Raw genomic sequence first — 13,123 nt, 5'->3', positions numbered from 1 at the left:
TAATATGTCGTCGTAATACATAACCAGTCTCCTAGGAAAAGTGCTTTTATAGGGAAAGCATATGTAAGAAAAAGGAAAAAGAAAGAATCCTTCATTCTAATCTTTAATTATTGAAAATATTGATTTTAATCAAAATATAAAAAAAATATAATGCAAGTTGTGCATGTGTATATGTAGATATTGTTCTTTTATTATATATCATTTTTAATTCATTACATTTTTGGCACAATAATAATAATTTATTATCGAAATCAATGAATCAATAAAAAAGCTAATTACATTTAAAAATTAATTGATAATCTTATTTCTCACATTGATGACTTTTAAATTACAATCTTGAGGCTAAGTACGAGACCTCTTCGTTCGTAAAATAATAATAGGCAGGCGAAAATATTTCGTCCTTGATAAGGAACAGGAGATACTGTAGGCACGTGCGCGCTCTTGGGGAATTTGGAGGTCACTAACTGTGAAAATGATCCCACCCTCTGATACACATTTGCGTTATCTCTGCTCCTCTCCCTATTCGTATTAAGGATCTTGCCATTCTCTTGGAAAACTTTAGCTTTTGACTCAAGGCTAATTCTAACTCGTTTTATTTTTGTCATTGTTGGTTTTTTGCGTCTTATTTTGATATTTTACAAGCATAATTATTAAAAATATTAAATCAATAAATTACAATAAATGATACAATTGCTTGTGCAATTTATGCTTCTAACTTTGAATAAAAATAAAAAAGTAATTTTGAATAAAAATAAAAACGTAACTTTAAAAATTAAGAAAAGAGAGACCAATATTTGATGTTGCTTTTCAATCGCTTTTAAAAGTAGCAGATATCTCTCGATAAGTAGAAAAGGTGACAATCAACGAGATAGCACGAGAGATGAGAGCACTCGTTGTATCGTGACCTTTTACCTTTGACCTTCAACCCATTTCCCGGTTGCGTTTCCATTTACAATGACACCCACTTTGAACCTGGTTTTAGTTAACTGAGTTTCTCGAAAGGTCAAATCGTCTACTTAATAAATTTCCGGGTGCGACATCAACCATTTCGTTTATTACATCTTAGTTAATAAGAGATGTCTTTTCCTCATATCAAAAATTATTTTCCATTACTTTATTTTTCCATTATTGATAAAATTTTTAGAATTTGAAAAAAAAAAGTTTTTTAATTTATAATTTGATTTAATTAGTAATGATTTAATTAGTTTATTTTTTTAAATATAAATTGCTCTAAATGATTTATTTAATGATGTTACGAAAATGTGATCAAAAATGTTATTAAATCACAATTGTTTTAATTTTTATACAAAATATTTATAATAAAAACTTTTTAACTTCTAAATATTTAATTGTAATTCGCATGTTTATCGTAGCTTTCTAACTTTTCTAAGAATACGAAATGTTGATTGCGCTGTCATCATTTAATCAGAAAGTGACACGCGCGTAAGGTTAACTCGACACGCATAAATAGCTGCCTGTTGCTATGGATGAGGAGGTGGGTCATGATGGTGGGTCGTTGCTAGCCGGGTTGTGCACCCCGGTGCAAGCTGTATCGATCCAACCCTACCCAGTGCAACAACCCACGCATACTGACCTCACGTGTCCTTGTGGGTCGCGAAAGAATCTTAACAGTGCATCTTACACTTTACACTTTATGAATTTAATCACATTAAAGCTTATTTTGTCAAACTTTTTTTCACACTATTTCATGCAAACTACATAAATATTGTCAATTAATTTATTTCGTGTGAATAATATTGGACTACAAATAATGATTAACAGCAAAAGTTGGTTTATATCGACTTAATTTTTTTGTATTGAATGTATCATTTGAATATTGATACATTCAATGCATTTTCAGAGATTATTGATAATATAATTTAATAAAATAATTTATCGTAAAAAATACATATATACACATCGTGGAGGAATGATGTCCGATTGCTTTTATTAGCTTTGCTTTAATTTTATTTTTGATCATTTATAACAAAATCTCGATAGCAATATCTTTGATCATAAGTGAGCTTTTAAGTGAAAATATTTATGGCAAAAAAAGATGATGAAATAAGGGAAAAACTATCAAACATCAAAACATAACAAGTTGACTAATGCAAGTATAATAATAATTGTGCAATTCAATGCTTGTACTGCAAATTTTGGTGAATAGTTACCATACAATATCATCTTATTTTTTTATATATTATGTTATATATATATATAACATAAAAAAAATAAGATGATATTGTACGATAATTATTCATATATGTGTATATTACAAATTATTTATGAACCATTTGATGAGCGAATTTAATATATTATATGAAATTGAATCGTGATCTAGATCTCTCGTTACGATGATATCATCCAAAGAGCGGTATAAAAGTAAGAAGAAGAAATCTTAGTCACTCATCGTATTACTCATAGCATCAGTCAGGGCGCCACGAATAGTCAGATCGATGTTAAGCGAGGTCAATATTCAATTTCCGGTAATCCGAATTAATCATAGATATCTTCCAATATCTCTAATTTGCCTATATCTTACTGTTATTTTAAAAAGAGTAATATGAATATATTGATTAAAAGAATATATATTTATATGTTTGTCTATACGATCTATCGATCCAACAGATCCGTCAAATATGAATGTGCAAAGATACACACATTTTGTACTTTTTTCACATATAAAGTAATTACTTTAGAAGAAATAAAACTGGATTATTATCTATATCGACATTGCATGCGACTAATGTGATGTATACACATAATACAATGTATATTATAAGAAACCTTGGCACTATTTTTCACTGGCAAGGACGCTAACAAGGCTGCAATCCGAGAAATTGCGATTCTTAATCGTAGATAATTTTAATGAAGATAATTATCAGCAGCAAATTAAATTAAACGATCGAAGGGAGCAACGTACATATACTCTAGATATGTCTTACATTAGCACGTGCGGACAAATACCAATAGATTGACCTGTCTCGTAACTTTCAATGGCGGCAAGGTTTCCGAGAAGTTGGGTTTTGTCGTCCTATCCTCAGGAGGTACAACGAATAACTGTGTTACATATTATTCAAGGTCTCTTTTAACAATGAACGTAATAATCACGTTAAGACTGATTCTTTGTCATTCTATCGTCATCTTTCTCCCATCTTTAAATTGTAACTCTACGATTATAGAAAAAAGAATGACATCTGTCCGATTAAAGGGCCGTCTATTGGCTATTTCATCAATGGAGAGCTAATGATTCATTTGAAAGACGAAGGACGATTTCTCTTTCTTAGTTTACCTTGAGAAGTCAGAACGCAGAAAGTAGAAAAATTTAATAAAAGGGGTCGCACCTGCATACAATCGATTTTAAGATACATATCTCTTTAGCATTTTCAAATTAAGATAATCAATGATTCTTTGAAATTAATTAAAAGAAATTAGTTTATTCGTTTATTATAACTTTTATTTTTTATTTAAGTCGATATTTTTATCAGTAATCATAATTAAAAGTTATTGATTTTTTTGTGATTGCATTTTACATGTCATTTATTTTAGTCCTACTATATAATAAAATATATTTAATAATTTCTTTAATCTCGTTAGAAAAATCGATAAATGAAGTAATTGATCTCTGCTTCTGAGCTTCTGGATTGAAGCTACCTCATTTGCTATTGCACGCGGAGGAGCGGACATGCTGCTCCGAAGTGTGAATGTAATGTGTGTAATATGCTTGATAAAAATGGACAGGTGGTTCGGTTTTTTCGGCAACGGGTGCTTCGTTACTTGTAACACCTGCCCGAATAAACCACATTTCGTTACATCAGGTTCGTGCTCGCGATGATGAAATTTTTTCGTACAATTTTCTTTTAGATTGAAACGATTCTTTTATTTTGTGACGATTTGTCGATATCCATAAAAGAACAAAGAAAGAACTTTCGCCAACTATTTTTATCGTTACAATATTTTTACATGATTTAATATTTTTATATAAAATAAAAAATGTTGCTTTAAATATAAATTATTTCTCGACTGTGTCTAAGATGGTTTGAATTTTGCTGCAGAATTTTCTCAATATAACCGTGTGTCTTTGACGGAAATCTATCGAACGTATTCAAGGTTTCATTTTCTGGATACATATCAGACGCGATATACAGCGAAGTAGCTGACGGCTGTTTCGATTCGTACGGCCCTGAATGTTATAACCCCATGCATAGTTTGCGACCTACATAAACGGGGCAAACAGTTGCCGCCAGTCATATGCCAAACGCAGGACTCGGGGTGTCTGTATGCCATGACGACCTACAAAATCGGCGTACGCCGTGGAACACCTGGCCCTCGGCGCACCCGCGTTTACGTGACCCTCGACAGACGGTTGCAATCGGTGGTTCGTAATCGGTCTCAGACGATCGTTATGACCCCATTTTATTGATCAAGATAATATCTAAATATCTAGTCACACATTTGAATGCCCTTTCACTCTATTGTATTTCCTGTTTTAAACGCCAGAAAATAAACGAATTATTATAATTTATCGCGAGTTTTAAGCGCGTTATTTATACTAATTTATTTATACTAAAAAATCGTCAGTATTGTAAATTAATTGTTATTTATTATGCAATTGATATTAAGTCAATGCATGATTTCTTTACGTCTCATTTTTATAAGAGGGAGCGTCACTTATATTAAATTTATATTAAATTATATATACAGAAGTCATTATTTCCCGTTACAAAATAAGCATTAAGATCGAAAGAGTGTGTAAACTCGGTTATATCAATAGGCAGGTGATGCGGCACGGGCGATGGATGACCTCGAAAAGGAAGAACCGTATATTTGCTACCTTTGTTCACCGTCTGCAGTTTATAACATTTTGCTATCTTGTTGAGCGGATAAATTTTAATCTCGTCTTCGATATTAAGCATTACATTCATCTTTTCGTAGATTTTTCGTTAGAAAATAAAACTCTATTTTAGGGCTTAAAATAAATTTAACGTTGTATTTCTTTCAAGTACCAGAAGTGCACAGCCTTCGAATTTGGGCAGGTGCTCGCAAGTATTCGTAAAAAAAATCGGTAGCCATCTTGGCAGCTTGGATTGAGTTCGACTTGATCGTGAATCTTTCGCATGTAGTTTTTTTTTTCTGTCTTCGACCACCCGAAAATTCTGTATCCAGTAAACCAAGGTAATTCGATACCACGCGCCACCCATCTTGATATCCTGTACGTTAATACGTTCTTTGTCCTTATAAGAGAGCTTTATTCATTGAATGTTGAGGAGGAAGCATGCTTTTCGATTATAGCAAAAATATTCCTGAAAATCCTTGATACAAGATCTTTCTTGCAGTACCGAGCCGTTTTGCATATGTGATCCTTTCTCTGTCATCTTTCCTTTTGTTTATTTTGTCTCCTTGACGTCCGGTTCGCAATCTTGTTTCATTCTGCTTTAATTTTCATTCTGAGAATCAATGGAACAATCTAGAGCAGCGTAGAGCAAGTTATCAGAAGTGTTTCGAAGAATTGATACAATTCAATCGAATTCAATGATTACATTAACTTGTTACAAAACCTTCGCAAATAAAAACAATATCGATTTTTCATATAAACGCAATACATTAAATTTAATATTTCATTGCTAAATTATTTAATTTCCATAAATATGTAGTTTATTAGAGATTCGATGTACTTCTATGAATCGAACGATACGTTTTATCACTTTTTCACTCTCGGATATAAATCGATATTTGAGGACACATGTTTATTCCAAGATCTCGGCATTTTCCGTAATGAAAGGGGGGGATCGAGTTTATTCTCAGTTAGATCAACAGGTTGGACGCGAAGGTGCGTCCACGCCGCAGGTTGGAGAATCTAGTGCGAGGTGGAGGGTTGATCGTTCGTAGCAAGGGCAGGCAAGTTTAGCGGCGATGGGGTTGTTAACTGACGTCACGATGACGCAATGCCAAAGACTGCTGCTTCCCCGGCGCCGATCGCATCTGCCCTACGGCTGACATTGACACTGCTCGAGGCATCGATTTGTTCTTCAACCAAGTAAGAGCAAGTTGAGGGTCACCGTGATCGTTTTACTGACGCTGTTTTAATCGGAGGTCATCCGAATGATTTACTTTCTCCACTCTCTGTTAAGAGAATCATCTCAGAATGGCGATCGACTTTCGGAACGATATTTACTAAGGTATAAACAGGCCGAGACTAATAAAATGTTATTATATCTCTCCGTGTAATAGATTTGCCAGATTGAGTCTTTAATTAGCGCGGAAAATTATACTTGACGTGAGAAAAATTTAATTAAAACTGGGCGCGTGTAATAAATATTTCAGCGTAAACTACACTGCTGTTAATCGATGATTTTTTACGCTGTCTAGAACGATGTATGTAGCTGTCAGATATCCATTTTGAAAATAGATATTTATAGCACTGTTTATATTATCGATTAATGTCACTATAAATCTAATAATGTGTTAAATTTAGATATCTAGGAAGAATTAGTCATAGGGAATATAAATATATTTTAAATTACAATTTGCAAAAAATATATAAATAAATATATTTTGTGCAAATTGTGTACTTGAATAATCGAGTAATAATTTGATACAATTTTGGGCGTACTTTTATCCATTATGCGCATAGTTATAGAGCGCATTGTTATTTTTAAGCCACTCGTCGACTCGTTGATTAGGTGCTATAGGCGATGCTAAGAGGATGTACTTTAATTTATTTCTCGATAACTGTTTGAAACCTTGACCTTGTGCGTCAGCACAATAGCCGGCTGCATATTCGGATTATATTTTCAATGACTCATATCGTGAATCGTCTCGACAGTCGCGACCGAACAACATACGATGATGCCAAAACGGATCAAAATTACAGCTTTAGAAATCTATTTATATTATAGGTAATCTAAATTATTTGTGAATGAATGATATCTTGATTTGCTCGATCACAGATAACAGAAAATAGATATAATCAAAATTAATAATTTAATAGTTACTTTATGAAATTTTGTTAAGAAAATATCAAGTTAAAATTTATTTAAAAAATTATAATCGAATATATCTGGAAAATATCTTTACTCAGATCAGACATGTTTTTTCCTCATGTGTTTATTTGTGTCTATTGTATTAAAGATGTCTATTTCATTCTTTCACAAATATATTTCGTAGAAAATATTTAAAACATCTATTTGTGTATCAGCATTATTAGCGAGACGCATCGACCGCGCTTTTTTCGATATTTTTAGGATCAACGGGACGCGGGATTAACGTTGAACCATTTTAAAGATCTGCGATCGACGTCGTGTCGCAGAGAAACAATATACTGTTCGACCAGAATACACCGTTCTTCGGCTGGCTCGTAATAATTTAGGGTGAATCAGAAGCCTTTTGCGTTAGCGAGAAGAGACATGGAGAATTTATCCACGGAGGCGAATCATAGATCCCGATAATGTGAGTTAAAAAATTCGATCGTCGTCTTTTCGTGTACTTATTTACTTGTCTGCAGCGCATTATGAGTACATTGTCCGACGGTCATATCAATAACGGAGGAGATAGTGCGCGCTCGGCTCGACTTGACAGAGCAAAAGTTCATCTGGATCATTGGCTTTTACCGCAATATTTAGCGCTAAACACATTATTGCTACTAGAATTAACATAAACTGATAAATCAAGTGCGTCACTGTAAAAAAATTTTTCAAAAATTGTATTTACAATTATTTATATACTCATGTCAATCATCATTTGATCGATGACATACGAATAATTTTTCAAACTATTGAGCGAAAGTGCTATAAGAATTTGCTCATCATCATGAAATCTTTCCTATTATCTGATAATAAATTTTCAATATCTCGAATAATAAAAATTTCTTCCACTTTTGCTTCATTCAATCTTGCTTAATTCGATAAAAAAAAAAAGTATCATCTGACCAATGATGTTTGGAAAGAAGCACCGCACGGTTATTCGGTAATAAAAATAATTTGGCGATGAATGAGAGGGTAGACGATGGTCAGGAGAGAGAAAGACGTAAGATATTTTTATTGGACGTCTGCAGTCTGGATGCACGGCCGGCCGTTCACCCGATGCACTCGTCGCTTCACGCCAATCCATACGCGCGATCCTTGCTCTCGATTATTCTTCTCTTCTCCTTCCTCTTCGTTTCTTCTCTCCATTGTACGGCGCTCGCGATCCAACATTCGCGATTGATAAAGCGAGGCACTTACAAATTTTCAATCTTAATCCAGTCCTTTCTCAATCCAAATATCTCTTCGAGAGATTATTTATTACTTTGGTAATTTTTTTCTTATGATATTATACAGATCATGCTTTCGTCAAGTCGAATTTTGTTTCCGACAATGAAAACTCTAATGATTTTTATATGGAAGCTCTGCAATATCTCAATGTCTTGTCTTTTATATTTAAAAAAATTAATTTAACTTTGATGCTTTTACACAATTTATCAAGCAGATTTTTCTTCCTTCGTTCGCACGGTCTTGAAATTGAATAAGATCGGTCGCGTGGGTGCGTCTGTCCTGTCGTTGGAGGGGCGCTGAATGCTGAGGGGGTTGTCCGAGGGGTAGGGTAGGGGACGGTCAACCGATGTGGAACGGACAAACCGACAAACAGGGATGCACCGGCCTTGGGGGGATTTTTGTGTCTACCGTAGTGCGTTAACCCCGGGAGCTGAGAACAAGCATGGCGTGCAGCGTGCTAAAGGAACGAGGGCTCCTTCGGTTCTTTGTCTCCCTTTCCCTCCTCTCGCTGAACTGCGCCGCCCTTTTTTCTATCCTGCTGGTTCTTGGCTCAGTCAAGGTTCGGTTCAGCCATGTTTGCGTTGGGAATCTATTACCTCTACCCCTTTACGTGAACTCTCGAAATTTTCTTATATTTATATTTTATAGCCTCCAGACAAAGGCAATATTTATATTACGACTCCCACAAGACTTTGTAGCGCAGTCTTTCTTTCTTTCAAAAATGTATCATTAATTAAATTATAAAAAATCGAAATCAAAATAATTAACATTATTTAATCAAATTCTGTTTATTCAGGAATTGAATTGATTATATAATTTCATTTATGTATAGTAATAATAGTGGCCAAATTTTTATTCTGCCAGATCAGTAGAGTATTCGAGATGTCTATTGAAAACATAGAGTTTTTACCTGAGTTTTCTTTTCTGACAAAAAATGTCCATTATCGATTATACAGTCATAAATTCAAAATAGGTCAAGTTGGTCGCCGAAATAATCTTGTTTCTTTCATCGACAAAACCTTGATCTGTTCTTCGTTCCCTATCGCGTGACGTCCAATTATGATTCGGTATTTCTGGGGGACGTGGGGAGTGCAGAGAGATACGTCTATTGGCTTATCTGTCGTATCCGACGAGCAATTAATTCAATGACAATAGTCGTCGAGCTTCTCATACTAAAATTGACCTTTCGATTCAGTGAGAGAGAATCTTTTTGGCATGATTAAGACTGTCATATTGTGACAATTGATAAACTTATTTTTTTTATCACGTCGTTGGAATAAAAAATTTATTAATATTACAATTCGATGGAATGAGAAATTCAAATAGAATTGTTCAACATTATTGTTTATAAAAGATAAGTTCAATTATTTCAAAAATTCTTTGTTTGATAAATGGATTAATTTAATCAATATTTAATATTTATCAATCATCATTATTTATCACCAGCGTAATATCGATATCTATCTTTTTTTTATACGATGATCATAGAGTCATATAAAAAAACAATAAGTATCAATATAATAATAATAAGAGATAAATAATGATGATTGATAAAAATATTAAATAACGATTTAATTAAAGTCCACGAACATCATCGATCTCTCTGGATTAATTCCCATTCATCTCGTCGTCTCTTGAAACACAAAGACTAGGCAAACTTGGGTCGCGTTGACTTGTCGAAGGAAAAATAAAGATGCGTGTGCGAGAATGGGATGGCACGACCTCGAAGGGCGCGGTCGAGTTCACACTAGACTGAAGCTGCCCTTGTGCCTAACTGGCCTTGAGACGGCTCGACCTGCCCTACTCCAACGATCCGGCATTCTCACACTATCATATGAAATTTCTCGTGCACACAAAGATCAGGGTCTCCTAAATCCACCTTCTAACTTCGTCTTTGTGCGAAAGTTCGACAAAATCTCATTCAATTTACAAGAATAAATAACAAACTCATGTAGTCTTCTTCCAATAGATTTTATTAAAATCTCTTTATTTGAAACTTAAGTACCAGAGTAAAATTTATAAAAAGGATAGAAAGATTTTTAAATTTTAAATGAAAAAAATAATCTTTTATTAATAATAGGTTTTAACTAAGGACTCCATATTTAAAAGCCCTCGAAACAGATTCACAAGTATAACCGTTTCCGTAGTGTAGTGGTTATCACGTGTGCTTCACACGCACAAGGTCCCCGGTTCGATCCCGGGCGGAAACAATCTTTTTGTACTCTGAACTTTTGCAAGTGTATTTTGCATGTTTATTACACATATAATAAAATTTTACACAAAGAGTCGTTTTCGCTCGACCTTAAATCGAAGATCTTGTGCATGTCAGACATATGAGATACTGCGAAAACATTAAAAATTGTAATAATAATTTAAAAACATGAGTACAGAGAGATATTCTCGTATATATTTCATATAACAAGTAGGCAATATGTCAATGAAATGAATAACAGCACATTCTTATTATTTTCATGATTAATTTCATATGCATTCATGTACATATTACACATATTTATCAATCGCAGTAAAAATAATTCCATCTTTAAATAATCCCTAAAGATGATATTCGTTTAGCCAATTTATATAGACGCACGAGAGAAAGTATCCCGAATAAGTAAAATGCTGAACTCGTTGTTGAATTACATTTACAATCGCTGGTGATATCGCAACTTTTACTTTTACTAGAGAGAAAGTAACAACTCGTTATATCTTTCGCAATTTCGTTCTTTAACTACTATTAAATCTTGACTCGATATTTATACATATTTATAAAAGGACAATTTTACGTGTTGATAAACTTTTTTTTTTAAATAAAAAAGTATTTTAAATATTAAGTAATTATAAATAATTTCATTATGCAATTATTAAATTTCCAGAAATGATTTCAAATGATTCATTAGATGGTTAGAATCGCGTAAGTATTTTAACCTTTTAATATTCGTAAAGATTCGTATATCTACTCGATCAATTGGTTTCGCCCCTTTCTCATTTATAAGTTGGCATATTTGCAACAGTCACGATCGCGAAAAATTTTCAATTCTATCTGATTCATTTCCGGGTTGCAATAACCGCGCGGCATTACATCATGCTATTAATTTAGATCCTATTGTTGTAAAGTAGTTATAAAAAATTTTTAGTAGTCTTATCGTATTGTAGCCTTTTTTAAGAACATAATGGCAAGAAAATTCAATTATTTTTCAGTTTACTTAACGATATTTGAAATATCAGAGAGAGAAAGAGAAAAAGAGAAAGAGTAAAGATTTAAGAAATAAAACTAATCTTTAATTAATTTTTGCTAGAGCAAAATGACTTTATATTTATTAAAAGAAAAATTATAGTGTACCTATCAAAATTATAGTGTACCTATTATAAAACTCTGTTCCTTTCGTTCTCTTTCTCTCTCTCTCTCTTTCTCGATTGATAAGTTCCTATTTCGATAGAGCTCGAATGATCAAGACGTGGATGACCGATTGACCTAACGGTCAATGAGAGAAGGAGCACGACTTGTAAAACCTTCAGTTATGTTTTAATCTTTCTAAATTTCGACGTCAAGGATTTTCTTAATCAGCGAAGAAATATCTCGGAAAGTGCGCTCTTTGCATAATTTCTAGTTTATACGATTGCCTCAACATCAACAAGTTTCATAAACTAAGAAATCTGCTTCGTAGATAAAATAATAAAGCAATAAACATGCAAATATCTTATTCTTGACGGACTTTTATTTTATACGAATATATAAACGTCACATGTAGTGGTGACATTGGAAACTTGTACGCTCAGACTAAAACACTGATATTTACTTTTGAAAACTTTGAGCTTTCCATTAAACTTCAATTTGGAACATTCTTGAAACGAAAATACAGTTCTCTAGTAGGATATGTCAAACTATAAATAAAATTATGATATAAATATAAATCTGACATAAATAAATAATTTAAAATTATTTAAAATTATTATTTAAAATTTTAACCAAAATTAAACGTTATTCAGAAATTTTAACAAAATTATTGTTATTATTTAGAACATTTACAGCATAAAAAATGAAATAAAATACACTTCCAAAATTTTTAATTCATACACATTTGATTTTACTGGAAAATAATTTTTATTAAACATATATTTGACTGAGTATATTATTTTGCTATTTTCATAAATGCAGAATAAGATTCTTTTACAAATATTTTTGTATAAAATGCAAGGAAATTATTAATTAAAATGTTTTATCAAAATATCTTAAATATTTTCAAATAAAAAAGTGTATTATACATATATATTGTATTTCACAATGGAAGATGGATCGTCATTGTGATAATAAATAAGCAATTATTTTCATGAGTAATAAATAATAAATTAAATTAAATGATAAGTTACTTGCCTCACGATTACTCTGTTGTTACTTGATGTCTTCCGTCTCCTCTCTTTTTCATCTTGTGTTGCTGCTAGCATTCACTCACGAAAATACAGATAATAAGCGAATAACTCGCGTGCTTACTAATAGTATGCGATCATCGTGCAGCATTTCACAATCCCGATTTAATCACATGCATTTTATTATATTACGAAAAAATGATGCAAAAAATTTTTTAATGTATTTAAAATGAAGATATTTTGCCTTGAGCTTTGAAATTTTTATCAATTTAAATATATTTTACTTTTCATTTTTTAATGAAAACTCGAAATATTACGCAGAATTGAATGATTAAATAATAAACAACATAATATGACATCCTGATATTACATGAAATTACGTAAATCGAATTAATAGTTAAAATAATAATAAAATAATAATAAAATAGTAGTTAAAATAATATTAAAATAATAGTTAAAATAATAATTAAAAATAATAATAGTTAAAATAATATCAAAAATAT

General features: G+C 32.2%; 1 non-coding gene across 1 annotated transcript; it reads left to right on the top strand.

The window, feature by feature from the left end:
• The first annotated feature begins 10,389 nt into the window (after positions 1-10,389).
• Trnav-cac lies at positions 10,390-10,462 on the top strand. Its single transcript has one exon. It is a non-coding gene; the product is annotated as a tRNA-Val (tRNA).
• Positions 10,463-13,123: the final 2,661 nt, after the last annotated feature.

This window comes from Camponotus floridanus, unplaced genomic scaffold (genome assembly GCF_003227725.1).
Source record: "Camponotus floridanus strain SB8 unplaced genomic scaffold, Cflo_v7.5 scaffold49, whole genome shotgun sequence".
Classification (NCBI taxonomy): Eukaryota; Metazoa; Arthropoda; class Insecta; order Hymenoptera; family Formicidae; genus Camponotus; species Camponotus floridanus.
Note: the sequence above shows the minus strand (reverse complement) of the source record. Positions and strands in the feature narration are given on the sequence as shown.